The 15,649-nt window shown below is 51.3% G+C and overlaps 1 protein-coding gene across 1 annotated transcript in view; it reads right to left on the bottom strand.

Annotated features, from left to right (window-relative positions):
* Positions 1-15,649, bottom strand: part of FSTL4 (follistatin like 4) — a 394,347-nt gene that overhangs the window by 140,310 nt on the left and 238,388 nt on the right. The gene's annotated exons all lie outside the window — the stretch shown is intronic.

Raw genomic sequence — 15,649 nt, 5'->3', positions numbered from 1 at the left:
CAGCCACTATGGAAAACAGTATGGAGGTTCCTTGAAAAACTAAAAATGGAATTACCATATGACCCAGTAATCTCACCACTGGGCATATACCCAGAGAACACCATAATTCAAAAAGACACATGCACTCCAATGTTCATTGCAGCACTATTTACAACAGACAGGTCATGTAAGCCACCTAAATGCTCATCAACAGATGAATGGATAAAGAAAATGTGGTACATATATACAATGGAATATCACTCAGCCATAAAAAGGAACGAAATTGGGACATTATAGAGACATGGATGGACCTAGAGACTGTCCTACAGAGTGAAGTAAGTCAGAAAGAGAAAAACAAATTGTATACTAACGCATATATGCTGAATCTAGAAAAATGGTACAGATCAACCAGTTTGCAAGGCAGAATTAGAGACACAGATGTAGAAAACAAACATATGGACACCAAGGGGGGAAGGTAGGGGTGGGGGTTTTGGGGTGGAATGAATTGGGAGATTGGGATTGCCGTATATACATTGCTAATAAGAAAAAAAATCAAATTGTACACTTTAAATATGTGCAGTTTATTGTATGTCAATTATATCTCAATAAAAATTCTTTAAAAAAAAGGAAAAGATGGCTTTGGGTCTGACAGGGTTAACAAGTCATCAATGTGAACAACTAAAATATGTTTTTTTCCCCAACTTTTTTATTGTGGCAAAATACACATGATATAAAATTTACCATTTTAAGCATTTTTAAGTGTAGAGCTCAGTGATGTTCAGAACATTGTGTGACTATCACCACCATCCATCCCCATAACTCTTTTCATATGTATAACTGAAACTCTGTTCCCATTAAACAAAAGTCCCCCATACCTCCTTCCCCAGCCTCTGCAACCACCATTCTTCCTTCTGTCTCTATGACTTCGACTCCTTTAAGTATCGCAAATAAGTGAAATCATACAGTATTTGCCTTTTCGTGACTGGCTTCTTTCACTTCACGTAATGTCCTTGAGATTCATCCATGTTGTGGCATGTATCAGAATCTCCCTCCTTTTTGAGGCTGAATAATATTCCACTGTATGTATACACCTCAGTTTGCTTACCCATCATTGGCTGATGGACACTGAGTTGCTTCCCAGTTTCAGCTATTGTGAACAATGCTGCTATGTACATGGGTGTATAAATGTCTCTTCAACACCCTGCTTTTAATTCTTTTGGATAAACACTCAGAAGTGGAATTTAGGTATGATTCCAGACATAGAACTGCTGGACCATATGGTAGTTCTATCTTAAATTTTCTGAGGACCCTCCACACTGTCTTCCACAGCAGCTGCACCGTTTCACATTCCCGCCAACAGGGCACAAGTGTTCGAATTTCTCCACACGCTCGCTAACATTTATTATCTTCTCTTTCACGGTTAGGAGGCATCGTCATGGCTGCGAGGTGCTGGCCTTGCTTCTTTTGACACTCCCTGGTTCTGGGATTTTAAAGGACAGTGGGAGCAGGGCAGGAGTGCACCTGAGTGTGTGTGTACAACCCCATGGTTATGTCGTGTGCACGTGTACCTGTGTGCAAGCCCAGCCTGCAAAGGCCAAGCACAGGGAGGCCGAGGGTGCAGGGCCACGCCTTGGGCTGTGGAGCCGCCTGCCCTAGGGAGGAGGCCAGCAGCAGCCCTCTAGGACAGGGCTTCGCCTCTGTGCCTGCCCCACTGAGGACCAGAGACCCTGCATGGGCACTGCCAGGGTGCAGGACAGAAACTGCCTCCCTCCCCTTTTCTCCAGAACTGGGCTCTTTCCTGGCTCTGTTCTTCTGGGATGCCCCGTCCCACCTCGGGTGGGTCCTGTGCACTCTGGGCCCACAGGTGAAGAGACTGGGATGGGGAGGATTCTGAGCCAGTGTTTCACATGCCTGGGCTCGGCCCGTGGTGTTTTTCTCTCCTCCATGTTGTCTGGAGGTGTTTGCTCAGACGCGGTGATCCTCAGCTTCTGAGTGAGCCGGAGAGTCACTGGCTTTTAAAGACAACAAGCAGAGACGCTCCTTCTCTGGTGTTAGGGCTGTGTGGACTGCAAATCAATGCCATCAGACTAGGGTCTCCAGGAAAGAACTGCCCAAATGGGAACGTGGTCCACGTTTTCACCAGCAGAGGCTTACCTGGGCTCATGGGGACATTTACTTTAGAAGTAACGGTATTAGAGGAAAACTTCCTGAGAATGTTCTCAGAAGCCAGGGTCTGCTCTAAGCCAGGAATTCATGCCTTTATGTGGCCTTGGCAGGGAATGGCATTTCAGAGAGAATTACCTGAACAGAGGTTTTTAGACCTGAGATGACTTGGAGAAGTTTCCTGAGGTTTGAAGATTTATCTGAACCTCTCTGAGTTGTATGATTGACAGTAAATCCCCGGTCAAAACAAAGGAAAACAAAACTCCACAACAACTCTGAAAGAGAACAACAGCCTTTCGGGGAGAGCTTTGGAGTATTTCCAGTGCTTGAGCTGCCGGAGGAGAAAGAGAAGGCTCTCGTTTCCCGCATCTGCACTGCTGTTCTGGGGATTATCCACACTGGAAACCTATCAAAATGCAGGCAGCCCGAGGAGAGAGCCCCAGAAACTCTTGTCTCTGTGAAAGTCAGCTCCAGGCGGGACGTGTCTGAGCTGATGGGCGGGCCACAGTGGTCCTGTCTCCGTGTCCAGGCCCAGAGCATGGCAACAAGGAGCTGGGGGCCGACAGTGAAGCGGGGCTTGGGGGTGGGGTGGGGGGAGTGGGACTGAAGAGGAGTCCCAGGTTCGCCTCCTTTGCTGCTCAGAAAGCCCCTCCCTCCAGCAAAATGAGTTATTCCAGACACAGCTCAGCCGGATCACCGTCTGCTCTGTTCACTCCCCAAGTACCGCTGTGGGATTTGCCAATGTGCTGACTCTCATTAGATTCACACGCTGGGAAATCATTCGGCCCGCTCCTCACTCTCCTTACTTATACGTTCTCGCATCCCAAGAATGGCCTCCTTGTTGCCTTATCCAGCACAAGAATGGATGCAGGTGTCTCCCAAGGGCGACGTATACAGCCTGGAGCACATCCGGGGGGTGGACCGAGGAGGGCCAGTGCCCCACAGCTCGACGCTCCTCACGCCTGAGGTTGTGGCCAGGTGCCCTGTGTGCATCCCCGTGGCGGGTTGCAGCCCTCATGCGCCCCAGGACGAGCACGCTGTGCCTCAGCCTCAGGGGATGACTACCGGCCTTCTTTTGAGTTGGGCTTTGAAAAAGATGGGTAAAATATGCATAAAGAACTTTCCATGGAGAAGGGCAAATCTGAGAAACCACCTGGTGAGGCTCAAAACCAGCCACTTAATGATGCGAATGGCCCCTAATAAAAATGGGAGCCATCAATTAAATAAGCCAATCCTACTCTCGTCTTGATTTGTGTTTTTCCCACTAATGGTGCTGTTTGATGAGTGTTGTGTCCTGGTGAGATTTTCAAGAGCATGGGGTGAGATGCTCTTTCATTTCTTTTGTAGGCCCTCAGCATGCCACCCAGGGCCAGGTGCACAGAGAACACTGGATAAAAAGTCCTTACACACGTAGACATATATGCACACACACAGCTGCAGACTCAGGGGTGCAGCCCAGGGACATTGAACCTGTGCCAGAGGCTCAGCCCCAGCCTCGTCCCCTAGGCTTGTTCGTCTTTTAGAGACCCCAGCGCAGACCCCCAGCACAAACCATGGGCCACAGACCCTAAGAGCACAGGGTAAAGGCTTTGGCATGATGTAGTCCAGACTCCTCATCATATTGACATGGAAAGCAAGGCCAAGGAGGAGTAAGGGGGTCTGTCTTGGGGCCCAGGGCGTTGGTGATAGAACTGGGTTATTGCCTGCCTGACATGTTGTGCCCACACTCGTGGGAGCCTTTCCTGCCCCAGCTCCACCTCCCTTTTCTTCTAATTCCAGCCCTCTGGCTCTTGCAAAGGAACCCCACGAGACATAAATAAACCTGCGTAGAAGGATGAAGGAGACCGTCATGGGGAGAGCGTGGGATTCTCAGTAGCATGAGGAGGATGTAGAAACCCTGCCCAGATGTGAGGGCATATTCCCGGGCAAATCTTATTACCACCAACAGAATGGCAGGTCCGGCCTTCTTCTGCCAGCAGCCTTGGCTCAGAGCTGCTCTTGGGAAGGTGGAGTGGACTGGACCCGGCCTGACCTGGGAGAGGCCTCCAAAGCCCTGTGTCAGATCTCTGGGGCCTCAGAAGGTCCAGGCTCCACCCAGGACCCAGGGTATCACCAATGGCAGGAAGAGCCAACAGATTTCTATTTTTTTACTCCACTAATAATTTTCACTGCTTCCATTCAAAAGTCTCTCCTCCTTCGGGTGTAGAGCCTATAAGGCCCAAGTCTGGAGCTGATATTGTAACCCATGCTATTAAATTCCTAGGTAGCTGTTTTATGTTCTAAGCGCAGTGACACATCACAGTCTGCCTATGTCCACCACACTCACTAGATCAGTTTCTTCCATGCTCACATGCAGCTTTTCTTAACCCTCTGGCCTGTGTTCTCTTCCTCGGTGTACACTCTCTTCCAGGGGCCTCCTCTAACTGACAGTGTTGGATTTTGTCACTGATCTGATTTGTCACATCTTTTCTTTCAAAAGTCAACTTGAGGGGCTTCCCTGGTGGTGCAGTGCTCAAGAATCTGCCTGCCAATGCAGGGGACACTGGTTCAAGCCCTGGTCTGGGAAGATCCCACATGCTGCGGAGCAACGAAGCCCGTGCGCCACAGCTACCGAGCCTGCACTCTAGAGCCTGCAAGCCACAACTACTGAGCCCATGTGCTGCAACTACTGAAGTCCACACGCCTAGTGCCTGTGCTCTACAACAAGAGAAGCCGTTGCAATGAGAAGCCCACACGCTGCAATGAAGAGTAGCCCCTGCTTGCCACAACTAGAGAAAAGCCCGTGCACAGCAACGAAGACCCAACATAGCCAAAAATAAATAAATAATAAAATAAAACAGAAGGCAACCTGAATAGGGTGATGCTTGGACAGGGACTTGAATGCGGCATAGTGTGGGGAGCTTCTGGATGCTGGTCAGGAGAGGTGGTCTCTTTGAAAATTCATTGCGCTATACACTTATGATTTACTCATTTCCTGTCTGTGTTATACTTCAACAAAATACTTATTTAAAAGAGGTAACCTGACAGTTCTCAACATCAGCTGCCCTGGGTAGGGTCTTTGTTCTTGGCCAAGCACCGGACAGGGAGTGGGGGTTCACAGGAGGCGGTCTGCAGTGCGGAACAGCAGCTGCTTGCCTGGTGCCTCAGGCACTGTCTGTGGGTGTGGCACAGACGAGCCTGGGCGCCAGGTTGCCCACCTTCCCTGGAGGTGTTGTTCGTCAGGTCCTTAGGCCTGGGTCTCTGCGGAACGGGTGGGGTTTGCAGAGGAGCCTTAGGAGGAAGAATGGAAGAGGCCAAGGTCAAGGGATCCCAACGGCCTGGGGCATCCTGGCCTCACCCCCACGCTCAGTTCTGACCTCAGTCCAGCAGCTAGGACGACCCCTCACAGTCCCTGTGAGCAAGACTCCGAGGTACCCTCCTGGGGAGCCCTGGCTCACGTCATGGGTCTGGCTGGCAGTGGGAGGCTCTTGACTCAGAGGTATTGCTGTGGAGTCAGGCTATTCTTGGTGAGGCCTCTGAGGGCACAGGGCCTACGGGGAAGGCCTGGGAAACCTCCCACAGACCTGGCCTGCTCTGCTCCCTCCTCGTCTACCAGGCTCCCACGTTGGTGAGGACTGAAGTGAGGGTCAGGCCCAGCTGGGACCGACCTCCATGGACCTGGCTATTTGGCTCATGTGGCCCAGAAATGGGCGTCAAGGGTCCTCTGCTCAGTGGGGGTGGAGACGGACCTTTCTGCAACCTCACTCACGGTCCAATTGTGTCCGAATCGCTTGCTGTCCATGGTGGGCCCAGCCTCACCCTCCTCTCCCTACGTCCCTCCCATCAAGGTCCCGGCCTGCCCTGCTGGGCACAGCTCAAGTCTCCTCCTGGAAACCGTCCCTGGCCAGCTCCCCTCCCCCTTTCTGTGGCAGCCAGGGTCCATACCCCGCACCTGACTTCCAGCATTAACTCGCCTGCCGAGCAGATGGGCCGATGTGCCTCAGCAGCAGCCTCGGGCGAGAAGGGTGTGCGGCCTCCTGCACTTCTGGCACCCAGCATGCCCAGGTGGGATGCTCCGTCACTGGGGGTGGACTAATTGGTCCTAAGCAATGTGACATTCAGATAATTTACACCCAGGGAGCAGAGGGCAGTTTACTCCACGGCGGGAGATAATTTATAACTATTTTGGATGACTGGCTTGGCAGAGGTGGGCAACCTCGTTGCTCACCCCTGCTCTGTGAATTCACGGGCACGTGAATTACTGCCGGGCTTACCGTAACTTCACATCGCAGGCTGAACGTAGGCCAAAGGGGCACTGGGCAAAGAGCTCTGAACCCAAAAAACCAGATGGCAGCCCTCTCATCTGGAGGTCCCAGAAAACATGCTGGCATCCTCTCCAGCAAAGCTGTCCAGCTGGGGGAGGAGGCAGGGGTCAGGGTGTGGGGAAGGAGCACAGCCAGCCTGAATAGTCCTTAGGTTCTGTCTGCATTCATTCAATAGATATGCACTGACTCGCCACTGTACTTGGGGTGTAGGTGTGCCAGCCCTGGGCCAGGCAGTGGACAAGGCACAGGTCCTGCTCGCCAGAGGGTCAGGCCCTAGGACATAAAAAAATTGAGCAGCACAACTGGGCTGCATCCTTCCCTCCTGCACCAGGGCAGGCCTCACTCATGCGGGTAGGGTGAGGGGCTGCAGGTCTGTGGTGCTCAACTCAGGGCAGTGTCCTCCCCAATAAGGCCCAGAGCCCTCCGCCTGCCCCTTCAGGAGTGCAGAGCTGGGATGCCCAGTTCCACCTCCGGATCAGCTGCACAGGCTCATCAGACAAGCCATCCACCCAGGGAAATCATGCTTGCATTTTGGGTGGGGGCTTCTCTCCCTGTGACCCAAGTGACAGAGCCAAAGGTACATTTTCCAACCAGGAAGAGGGCTGTAAAGAATCCTCTGCAACTAATTTGTGCACACTTTCTACCTGACTTTAAAAGATGAGGTAAACTGGCAGTGGCCAGTTCTGCCTGCTAATTGGGGTGCATTAGTGTAGAATCAGAGCCCAGGGCATCTTCAAGGAGGGAACCTGGCTCCCCTTATCTGGATCACATCCACCTGAGCAAATGGCCATGATGCTAGCTTTAAAATGACTTAGTAGAACTAATGGATGAAGAGGAAAGAGTGTGGGACTAAAAGTAAATATGAAAAGGAGGGAGTCTGCTGGCTCCAAAGCTGGGGCTGCGGCATGGGAACACCAGTGATAATTACATTTAAAATGCCGCCCCTGTCTTAGGAGATTCTTCTTGCGAATCGTGTCTCCAAGTTTCAGGCTGCATGTTAGAGCTGCACACTTCTCAGAGCTTTAAATATGCACCAGGGAGTGAAGGATCGTCATCCCATTCATCAGAAAGCAAACCTAAGAGCTGGAGAAGCATCCTTTCCAAGGTCAGCTAGCTCAGTGGAGTTGATTTAGATTTTAAGTGATATGTAGTGAGCATCCTGGGGGACACTGTTTGCAGAAATGGAGATTTAGTACTGAAAACAGTCATGCCTCTTGCCTACAAGTCACATACCTGTGTGGCTCCAGTTGAGGGTGCTGGGGTGGTTAGTATATGTGTAGAGGACATCTGGCAGTGGACTTCTGGGGGTGTTGTGCATCACAGGTGTGTACAAGTATGAGGCTGAGTCTCTGGGCCTGTCAGTCTCCTGGGTCACCCATGCGGAGACACATGGTCAGCAGGGAAGCTTCGGAGAGGAGGCTGAGCTGGATGGAGCTGGTCACCTCTGGTACCTGCCTTGGGCAGGTCATGAGTGAGTGCCAGTTGAGCCACTTCCCTGGAGGGGCCTGGTTCTCCCTCACTACCTCTGCTCTGCCCCAGACCACCCTGTGTGCTCCGGAAGCTGCTAACCTACAGGGATGGGGCAACTTGGGCCATTCACTGGACCTGCCCACATCACACTCGGCTCACGGAGGCTCAGTGAGTTGTGCCGACCTGTTCATGCCAGTGTCCCTCTCTGGACCAGCTCCTGTGAGCAGGACATGAGTGTGGCCCCAGGACTGCCCTCTCTGCCATGCTCCATCTTCCTGCCCTGGCCTCTGCAGGCCCTTCCACATCTGATCATCGCTGGGGTATTTGACTATTCCTGCTGCTCCAGTGCTTTCTGGGTTCCCAGAAGCTTTGGTTCTTTGAGGACTGGGGTAACATGAGCTGGATGGAGCCTCCGGCTGTTGCCCAATAGACTCAGTCCCTTTGATCAAGGGCTGGAGCAGGGGAAGCCTGGAGAGGTCTCCACTCGCTGTCCAGCCCAGACCCTCTCCTGCGCTCCAGACCTCATACCCCGCTGCTGGCCTGACAGGCTCCTGACTCATCATGGCCCAAAGTGAACTTGCCATTGAGACTGCCCCTTCTCTTACATCCCAGCCCAGCCAGTGGCCCCTCCACCGAAGCCTCCAGCTGCCCAGTCACACACCTGACACTGCCCTCGCCATCCTGCCATCCCCAGCCCATCAGTCCAGGTTCAGGCCACTCCTGCCTCCTAAGCATTTCTTTCTTTTTTAAATTAATTTTTATTGGAGTATAGCTGTTTTACAGTGTTGTGTTAGTTTCCGCTGTACAGCAAAGTGAATCAGTTATACGTATACATATATCCATTCTTTTTAAGATTTCCTTCCCATTTAGGTCACCACAGAGCACTGAGTAGTGTTCCCTGTGCTATACAGTAGGTTCTCATTAGTTATCTACTTTATGTATAGTAGTGTATACACGACAATCTCAATCTCCCAATTCATCCCCTCCCCCTCCCCTCCTTGGTAACCATAAATTTGTTTTCTACATCTGTGACTCTATTTCCGCATTGCAAATAAGTTCACCTGTACCATTTTTCGAGATTCCACATACGCGATAGTATACATTTGTCTTTCTCTGTCTGACTCACTTCACTCTGTATGACAATCTCTAGGCTCATCCATGTCACTGCAAATCTGCCTCCTAAGTGTTTCTCGATGGTGCCCGTTTTCCCCACTCCTACTGCCTCCACTCTAGTTCAAGGAAACCATTAACATGACTTGGATGACCACCCTGCCCTGGTTAGCCCGTGGCTCCAAACTTGCTCCGACCGACCCCCTCCACTCAGCAGCTGGAGGAATCTGCAGGGGATCCCCATTGTTCTCAGGGGAGAGCCAAGCTGCTCCCCTTGGCCTGAAGCACCCTCCTCGACTGGCCTGGCCCTTTCTCCAGCCTCACCTCTTCCCACGTGCACAGCCACTCGAGGACCCTGAGCCACCTTCAGTACCTCAAACCAGCCCGGCATCACCCCTAGTCCACAGCCCCACAGCCACCCCGTGCCCGTCTTAGCAAACTCCTCCCATCCTTGGGTCTTAGCCGGCACATGGCTTCCCCTGCGGATCACTTCCCTGACTGCTCCGGCTGGGTCCACACTCCTCCTACGTGTCCTCCGAATGCCCTGGGCACCCCCTTCAGAGCGTCCATTGTCCCTGCTTCCTCTGCTTGTCGGTAGTGCCCCACCCTTCATGGCCTGAGAGCTGGTGGGGGTCCTGGCACGTGATTAACATTCATTAAGCACACGCCAAGGAAACGAAGGTGTGGCCAAATGAACAGGCAAATGACTTCTGTCCAGAGTCCCTTTTACAGAGACACACACAGCCTCTAAGTTTCCTTCCAACCCCAGATGCCATAGAATAGCCGTCGCGTTAACTAAACACGGATATTCCATGCTCACAGGCCTTCCTTCCGCCTCCACCTGGAACCTTCCTCCAGTCAAACCACATCCTTCACACGAGTCGGGGCAGGAGAAGGGGAATGGTGGCGACTGTGAGCGCTCTGGCTGCGAGCCGTCTTGGGCCACCTGGGGTCTGCTGTCTCTTTCACTGATGGGGGAGGAGGTCTGCTCGGTGCGTGAAAGTACAGGGACTGGGGTCAGAGTGGCTCGACAGTCCTTCCTTCCAGCCCTCTCTTGCACTGTGTTTCCCTCACAGGACAGGCTGGAGGGCTGGGTGTGTCTGCATCTCCATGAGCTCCTGCTCTGGGTATGGCCGTGAGCAGAGCAGCGCCTGCTTGCTGGAAACTTCGATCTTCTCTCCCTCAGCCGTGTTTCCTCACGTGCGTGAAGGGCCTGACCGTCTCTGTCCCCTGGGGCTGTTGCAGTCAGTGGCCCAGGAGGGAACCTCACCCGGCACAGAGGAGGAGCACCCCGGATGGCCGGGAAATCCTCTTTGCATTGAATGGGTCAGATCCCCAAGACCTCTGGGTGTGGGATCTATGGAAGATTCTGGGGGTCCAAGCTCTTTCCAGAGGAAACATCTCCAGGGCTTTGATCCCGGGGAGGCCACAGGGCCCAGGATGGACACCTCTCTCCCTGGAGGCACTGGTGGTGGGGCAGGAGGGGCACCCATGAAGTGACTGTAATGGAAATATAAATCATCCTACTTCAAAGCAGGCACTTTAATATTTGGTAATGACCGTTATAAACCTGTTCTCTGCACACTGCTAATCAACACCGCAGCCCCACACCACATCTTCCAGTATCTCTAAAGACACCAGGAGAAGGCAGGGGAGCCATAAAAGGAACATAAAAATACAGTTGCAGATGAGCCTAAAACTCATTCTGTTAAAGCTTAATTGATGGGAAAAGCTTCTGGCCCCAGAGAACTTAAAGGCCCATCATGTGGATACTTGATTAAGCATCTGCATATCACAGACCACACGGAACTGGAAATCATTATGCAGTAATCGCAAATACATTAATAAAATGATGATGTGGGTTTGTTCGGAACATAAAACAGGAATAAAATAACTCACTCAGATAGCTCAACAAAAATGTACAGTCTGCCCCAAGCAGCTGGGACCAAGGGTTGTTTGGGTCTCAGTCTTACCAGCTGTCTCGGGATGGGGCTCTTAGGGTAGATGGAAGCATAGCCAGCCTTCAGAACCACTGCTTGAGTCCAGGTATGTGACCCCAAAAGGTCCTCTGAAGTTGTTGTCCAGGGAACCACCAGCCCACTTACGTTCCTGTCTCCCAGCCAGGGAGAGAGAGGGCCAGGTTCTGATGGTGGCGATCTTTGGCCATCATCTCTCTCCTAAACCACTAGAGGGGAACGCAGAAAATGTGTGCAGGAACTCATTCACATTTGCATTAACTACCTAAGACCTAAGCCAAGGCCAAGATGGCTATCCCTAACCATGAGCTGGCTTCCTACTGGACATTAGGCAGGCTCAGCCATTGACTTCCAGACCCCAGAACACACAGCCAAAGAAAGTTACCAGCGTCTTCTGGTGGTCCCAGGACTCTCTGCCAAGCTGCTGTGAGAGAGAGAGAGAGCAAGAGAGAGAGAGAGAGAGAGAGAGAGAGAGAGAGAGATTGAGAGAGAGTATGTGTGTGTGTAGGAGGAGGGAGGGGGTGAGAGAAGTGTCATGGAGAACTTTCTTCCTTCCTTTCTTCCCTGTTCTTATCTGCAAATGGAGCACATCCAGTTACCAACACCTTTGTACAAACTCCAGATCCTGTCACCCCTCTCTACCACTGCCCCTATGCCCTGCTCATAGCCCATCTCTCCTTCTAGGCCCATCTTGAAGCAGTCTTCCTCCAGGAAACCCAGGTGTGGACCTGGATATGCCACTTACAAGCTGTGTGACCTAAGGTAAGTCACTTCACAAGAACAGGAAGCGTACCTACCGTATTGACACATCGGAGGCCTCTAGTGCATTGTTGTCTATGCCTTCCCCCACCTCCAGGCCCACAAGAGTGCGGGTACCTGCCCCAGGTGTGTGAGAATGCCCGATGCCTGCTCTAGCACTGCCTCTCAGGCACCCACGGCTTCCTGTGGGACTTCCTCAAGGCCCGGGTCACCTCATCTCTGGCTCTGGCAGCTCCCTCAGTGCTCCCACAGAGGGAGCCGGATAGCAAGCTGGGACCAGAGGACAAGTGGACAGGAAGGCGAGCTGGGAAGGACCACCCCAGGGACAGGTGGGGCTGGAGAGTCTCAGGCAGCATCACTCGAAGCTCAGGGAATGGCAGGCATGGGACCAGAAGGGGAAAAAGTGTTGGACCCTCACATGGCCAGAGAGAGGCAGGAGGAGGAGTGTGAGGAGAGGCTGTGAAGGGGGGTGCAAGGAAGGGCCAGGAGCGAGACAGCTCAGAACCAGGGGTGGGGCAGAAAACAAACGCGTCTTCGTTAGAGCAAGGCGCACAGACAAGAGTGTGGAAACCTTGTGTCATTCACCCCCGAGCGAGCAGCATGGTTCGTCTTCTGCTTACAGCAGCTCAGTGAGGAGGCAAGCTGTCCACTTGCTCATTCACCACATTTTTACCCCAAACAGCAGAGGAAGGCACAACATTTGGAACTGGCTTCTGCCTGTCGGCTCTGGCCGGGGCCGTGCGTCTCAGCGGGTCCGGGCGCAGAGGATTCGCATGGATCTTTAGGGAGGGCTGGATGCCCAGGTGAGCCACGGGCGCACGGGGCCTCTGTGCGTCCACAGCACGCACACATGCCCACTCGCAGGATGAGAGGCCCGCAGTGATGCAGAGATGACGTGTGTGCCTCCTGCTCAGGGGGGGCGCGGAGAGGGTGGGGCTCTCCCGCAGCCTCCACATCAGGAGCAGGTGGAGCAGATGGGACGCTAGGGCAGGGCTGCGCCAGGGCCGGGACCGGGGCAGCTGACGGGGCCCCAAGGCTGCCCACACCTGTTACTTCACGTGCACCCACCTGAGCAAGTCTTTGGAGACGTGTGTGTGTGTCTGATTTCAGCCCTCTCCCGAACTGAAGGCGTCCCTGGGAGAGTTCTGTCTCTGACACAGAAAAGTGTTCTTTTCTCTGAGCCTGGATCTGTTGGTAGGTGGGGTGTTCTCCCCTCGCTGACAACAGGAGGGGGAAGGAGGGGGGGGTGAGACCCAGGCAGTGTGGTGGAGTCTCATCCCTACACGCTCATCCCTATGCTGTACTGTGGCTCACTTGTCTGTAAAATTATAAAGAGCCCAAGGCACGGGGCAGACTTCTGTTCCATGCAAATCACTAAATGTTAAGCCCTACAAGTTCCCCTTTCATGGGGACAATGAGAAAATTTTGAAAAAGGAAAAAGTAGTCACCAGTAATTCTTGAACCTCTAATAGCAAGGCCATTAGAGGGACCTGTTTCTGCATGGTCCCTTCTGCTGTGTGCCTTCATGCTGCACATGTTTGCATTACGGCAACGACAACACCCGTGGCACCCAGAGTTCTGGCACCCAGAGTTCTGCCTTTGTAACCATCTCTGGGGAGACTCTCATTTCCATTTGCTCACAGATCTTTCCACTGCAAGGGGAGCCACCACCCACCATCCCTGGAACACTCCAGTGCTTATCACAGCGAGTGTGGGGGCTGGGGCCTTTCCTTCCTTCTGAGGAGAAACAGGCCTGGGAGCACGCCTGCTAGCTCATCAGGGTGAGAGATGCTGCTATCCTGCGTGTTATTATTGTGCATTATAATGAGGGCTCACTGCCCTGGATACATCCATTTTATTTTAATTAGCAAGAAGTAAAGCAGGGCACAGATTTCCTTAGCACCGCTGGGAAAATAAGTTTTCTGGACCCATCCTCTGAGCCCCCAAGGAGGAGGACAGAGAGAGGGCTGAGGCTGGCTCTGATGTGGAAGTTCTCCTCTGGGCTGCCGGCTGTGCAAACAGAGGCCTAGATGCTCAGCACAGATGTGGAGACCACCCACAGCCGGCTGCATCTGGGCTCCTTGGGAGGTCAGCCTGGAGCCACCTCTCTGTCCTGGAAACATCTGAGCATCCCTGGAGCGGAACGTGGAATACGGGGAAACTTTCAAAACACTGTGTTATCCTTCTGAATCCTGGGGTTTGAGACTCTCAGATCTAAAATCACACGAGTCAAAAATATACTTTTTGCTCAAACTGCATAGCACATTTGAAAGAGGACTCTGACCCTATACTTGCAACATAGTTTTTTATGACTGAGGGCTGCATTTGGTGATATTTGCTCTGTTGTGTTCAAAGCAGTAAGAGACATTTTTACTAACAGCGCAGTTCCCATTTACTGGGTTTCTATTTACTCTGCAAGACCTAATTCTGTATTGTCATTCTGAGAGCAACGCCACTGGAATTCAATCACTAGACTGTGAATTTCCTCAAGCAACTTCTATTTAGTCAAGGCCAGAATCTCAGCGGGTGGTAATAAATATCAAAGTACAGGATGGTTGAGGAAGCAAAGTAAAAAGTCCAAATCAAATATGATTATTGATCAACACTGAACTGCCTTAATAATTTCTATGCTAATTCCAGATATATACATACATAGTGCCGTTTTCACTGCATAACTACATTGACATCTTTAGCTGAGAAAATATATTGAGCAATTCAAAATGGCAATCTTTGGAGAACAGCAAATAAATAAAAATACAGTAAAAGGCACAGAATAGAAGATGCAGTGAATCCGTATAAGCATGAGACAGCCTGTGACAATGAGCTGCGTAGAAACTTTTCATATGTTCAATATGGCACCACTTTTAAAATGTTTCGAACGCAAATCACGCACACCGTAAAAATGAAATCCCGAAATCTGACACCTCATCTCGGTGCTCTGTGATGACCTGGATGGGTGGGATGGGGCAGGGAGGGAGGTTCAAGAGGGAGGGGATACATGTATACCTACAGCTGATTCACTTCATTGTACAGCAGACACTAACACAACATTGTAAAGCAATTATACCCCAATAAAAAAAATCAAAAAAAAAAAAAAAATGAGGAAACTGCTTAAGACCATTAAAAAAAAAGAACAATTAGGCAGTCTTTCTTGCCCCTTCACTGTGGAATAAATCCAATCCCTGATCCTTCCCTGTTACTTCTGATTTAAATGATCCACATGTTAATTTTTACCTTGCTACATCCCATAACTGTACGTAATAAGTGCCAGTTTCTATTCATTGAATGTAAAAGTGCAAATGAATAAAGAGCATTATGAACATTCTGGTCCATCATCCTCAGCAGAAAGACACAGTGGCCCTCCCTTTGGGGAAGGAGGTGACAGCTCCCCTGAGTCCCCTGTGCTATTTGAAGGAGGCTGTTTCAGGCCTCCGTCAAATAGTTCTGTTTCTTCACCTTCCATCAGTTACTCAAAAATGAGACATTTTAGTTTGCTTAATATGGGACCATGTCTTTCTTGTTCAGTAATTTGTTTTTCCCAGAATTTTTAACTGCCTTAAAAATGTATTAAAAGATTTCTTTCTTTATCGCTGAGGTTTAGAGCTTCTTAATCTTAATTTTGTGAAATGGAATCTGCTTTGTTCTTGAGGACTGTCTTCTCGGAACCTTCTGACTGACTTCCTCGTCTAACCTGACTGGATCATCTCCCAGGTTCCTTACACAGTGGTCCCACCTGGTAGGCTGGATCCCCTTCCCTACACACCTGGGTGAGTTCTGCTGTTTCTTGGATCAGCCCTTCTTATTAAGCACCTTTTCTGCTTTACTGGATTACACCATCCTTTCCAGCACCAACCCCCCTTTTTTTTAATTAAGAAAGAAGGTAATTTT

This window comes from Hippopotamus amphibius, chromosome 1, assembly GCF_030028045.1.
Source record: "Hippopotamus amphibius kiboko isolate mHipAmp2 chromosome 1, mHipAmp2.hap2, whole genome shotgun sequence".
NCBI classification, from domain to species: domain Eukaryota; kingdom Metazoa; phylum Chordata; class Mammalia; order Artiodactyla; family Hippopotamidae; genus Hippopotamus; species Hippopotamus amphibius.
The sequence above is the reverse complement of the archived record's forward strand: the minus strand, read 5'-3'. Positions and strand labels throughout refer to the sequence as shown.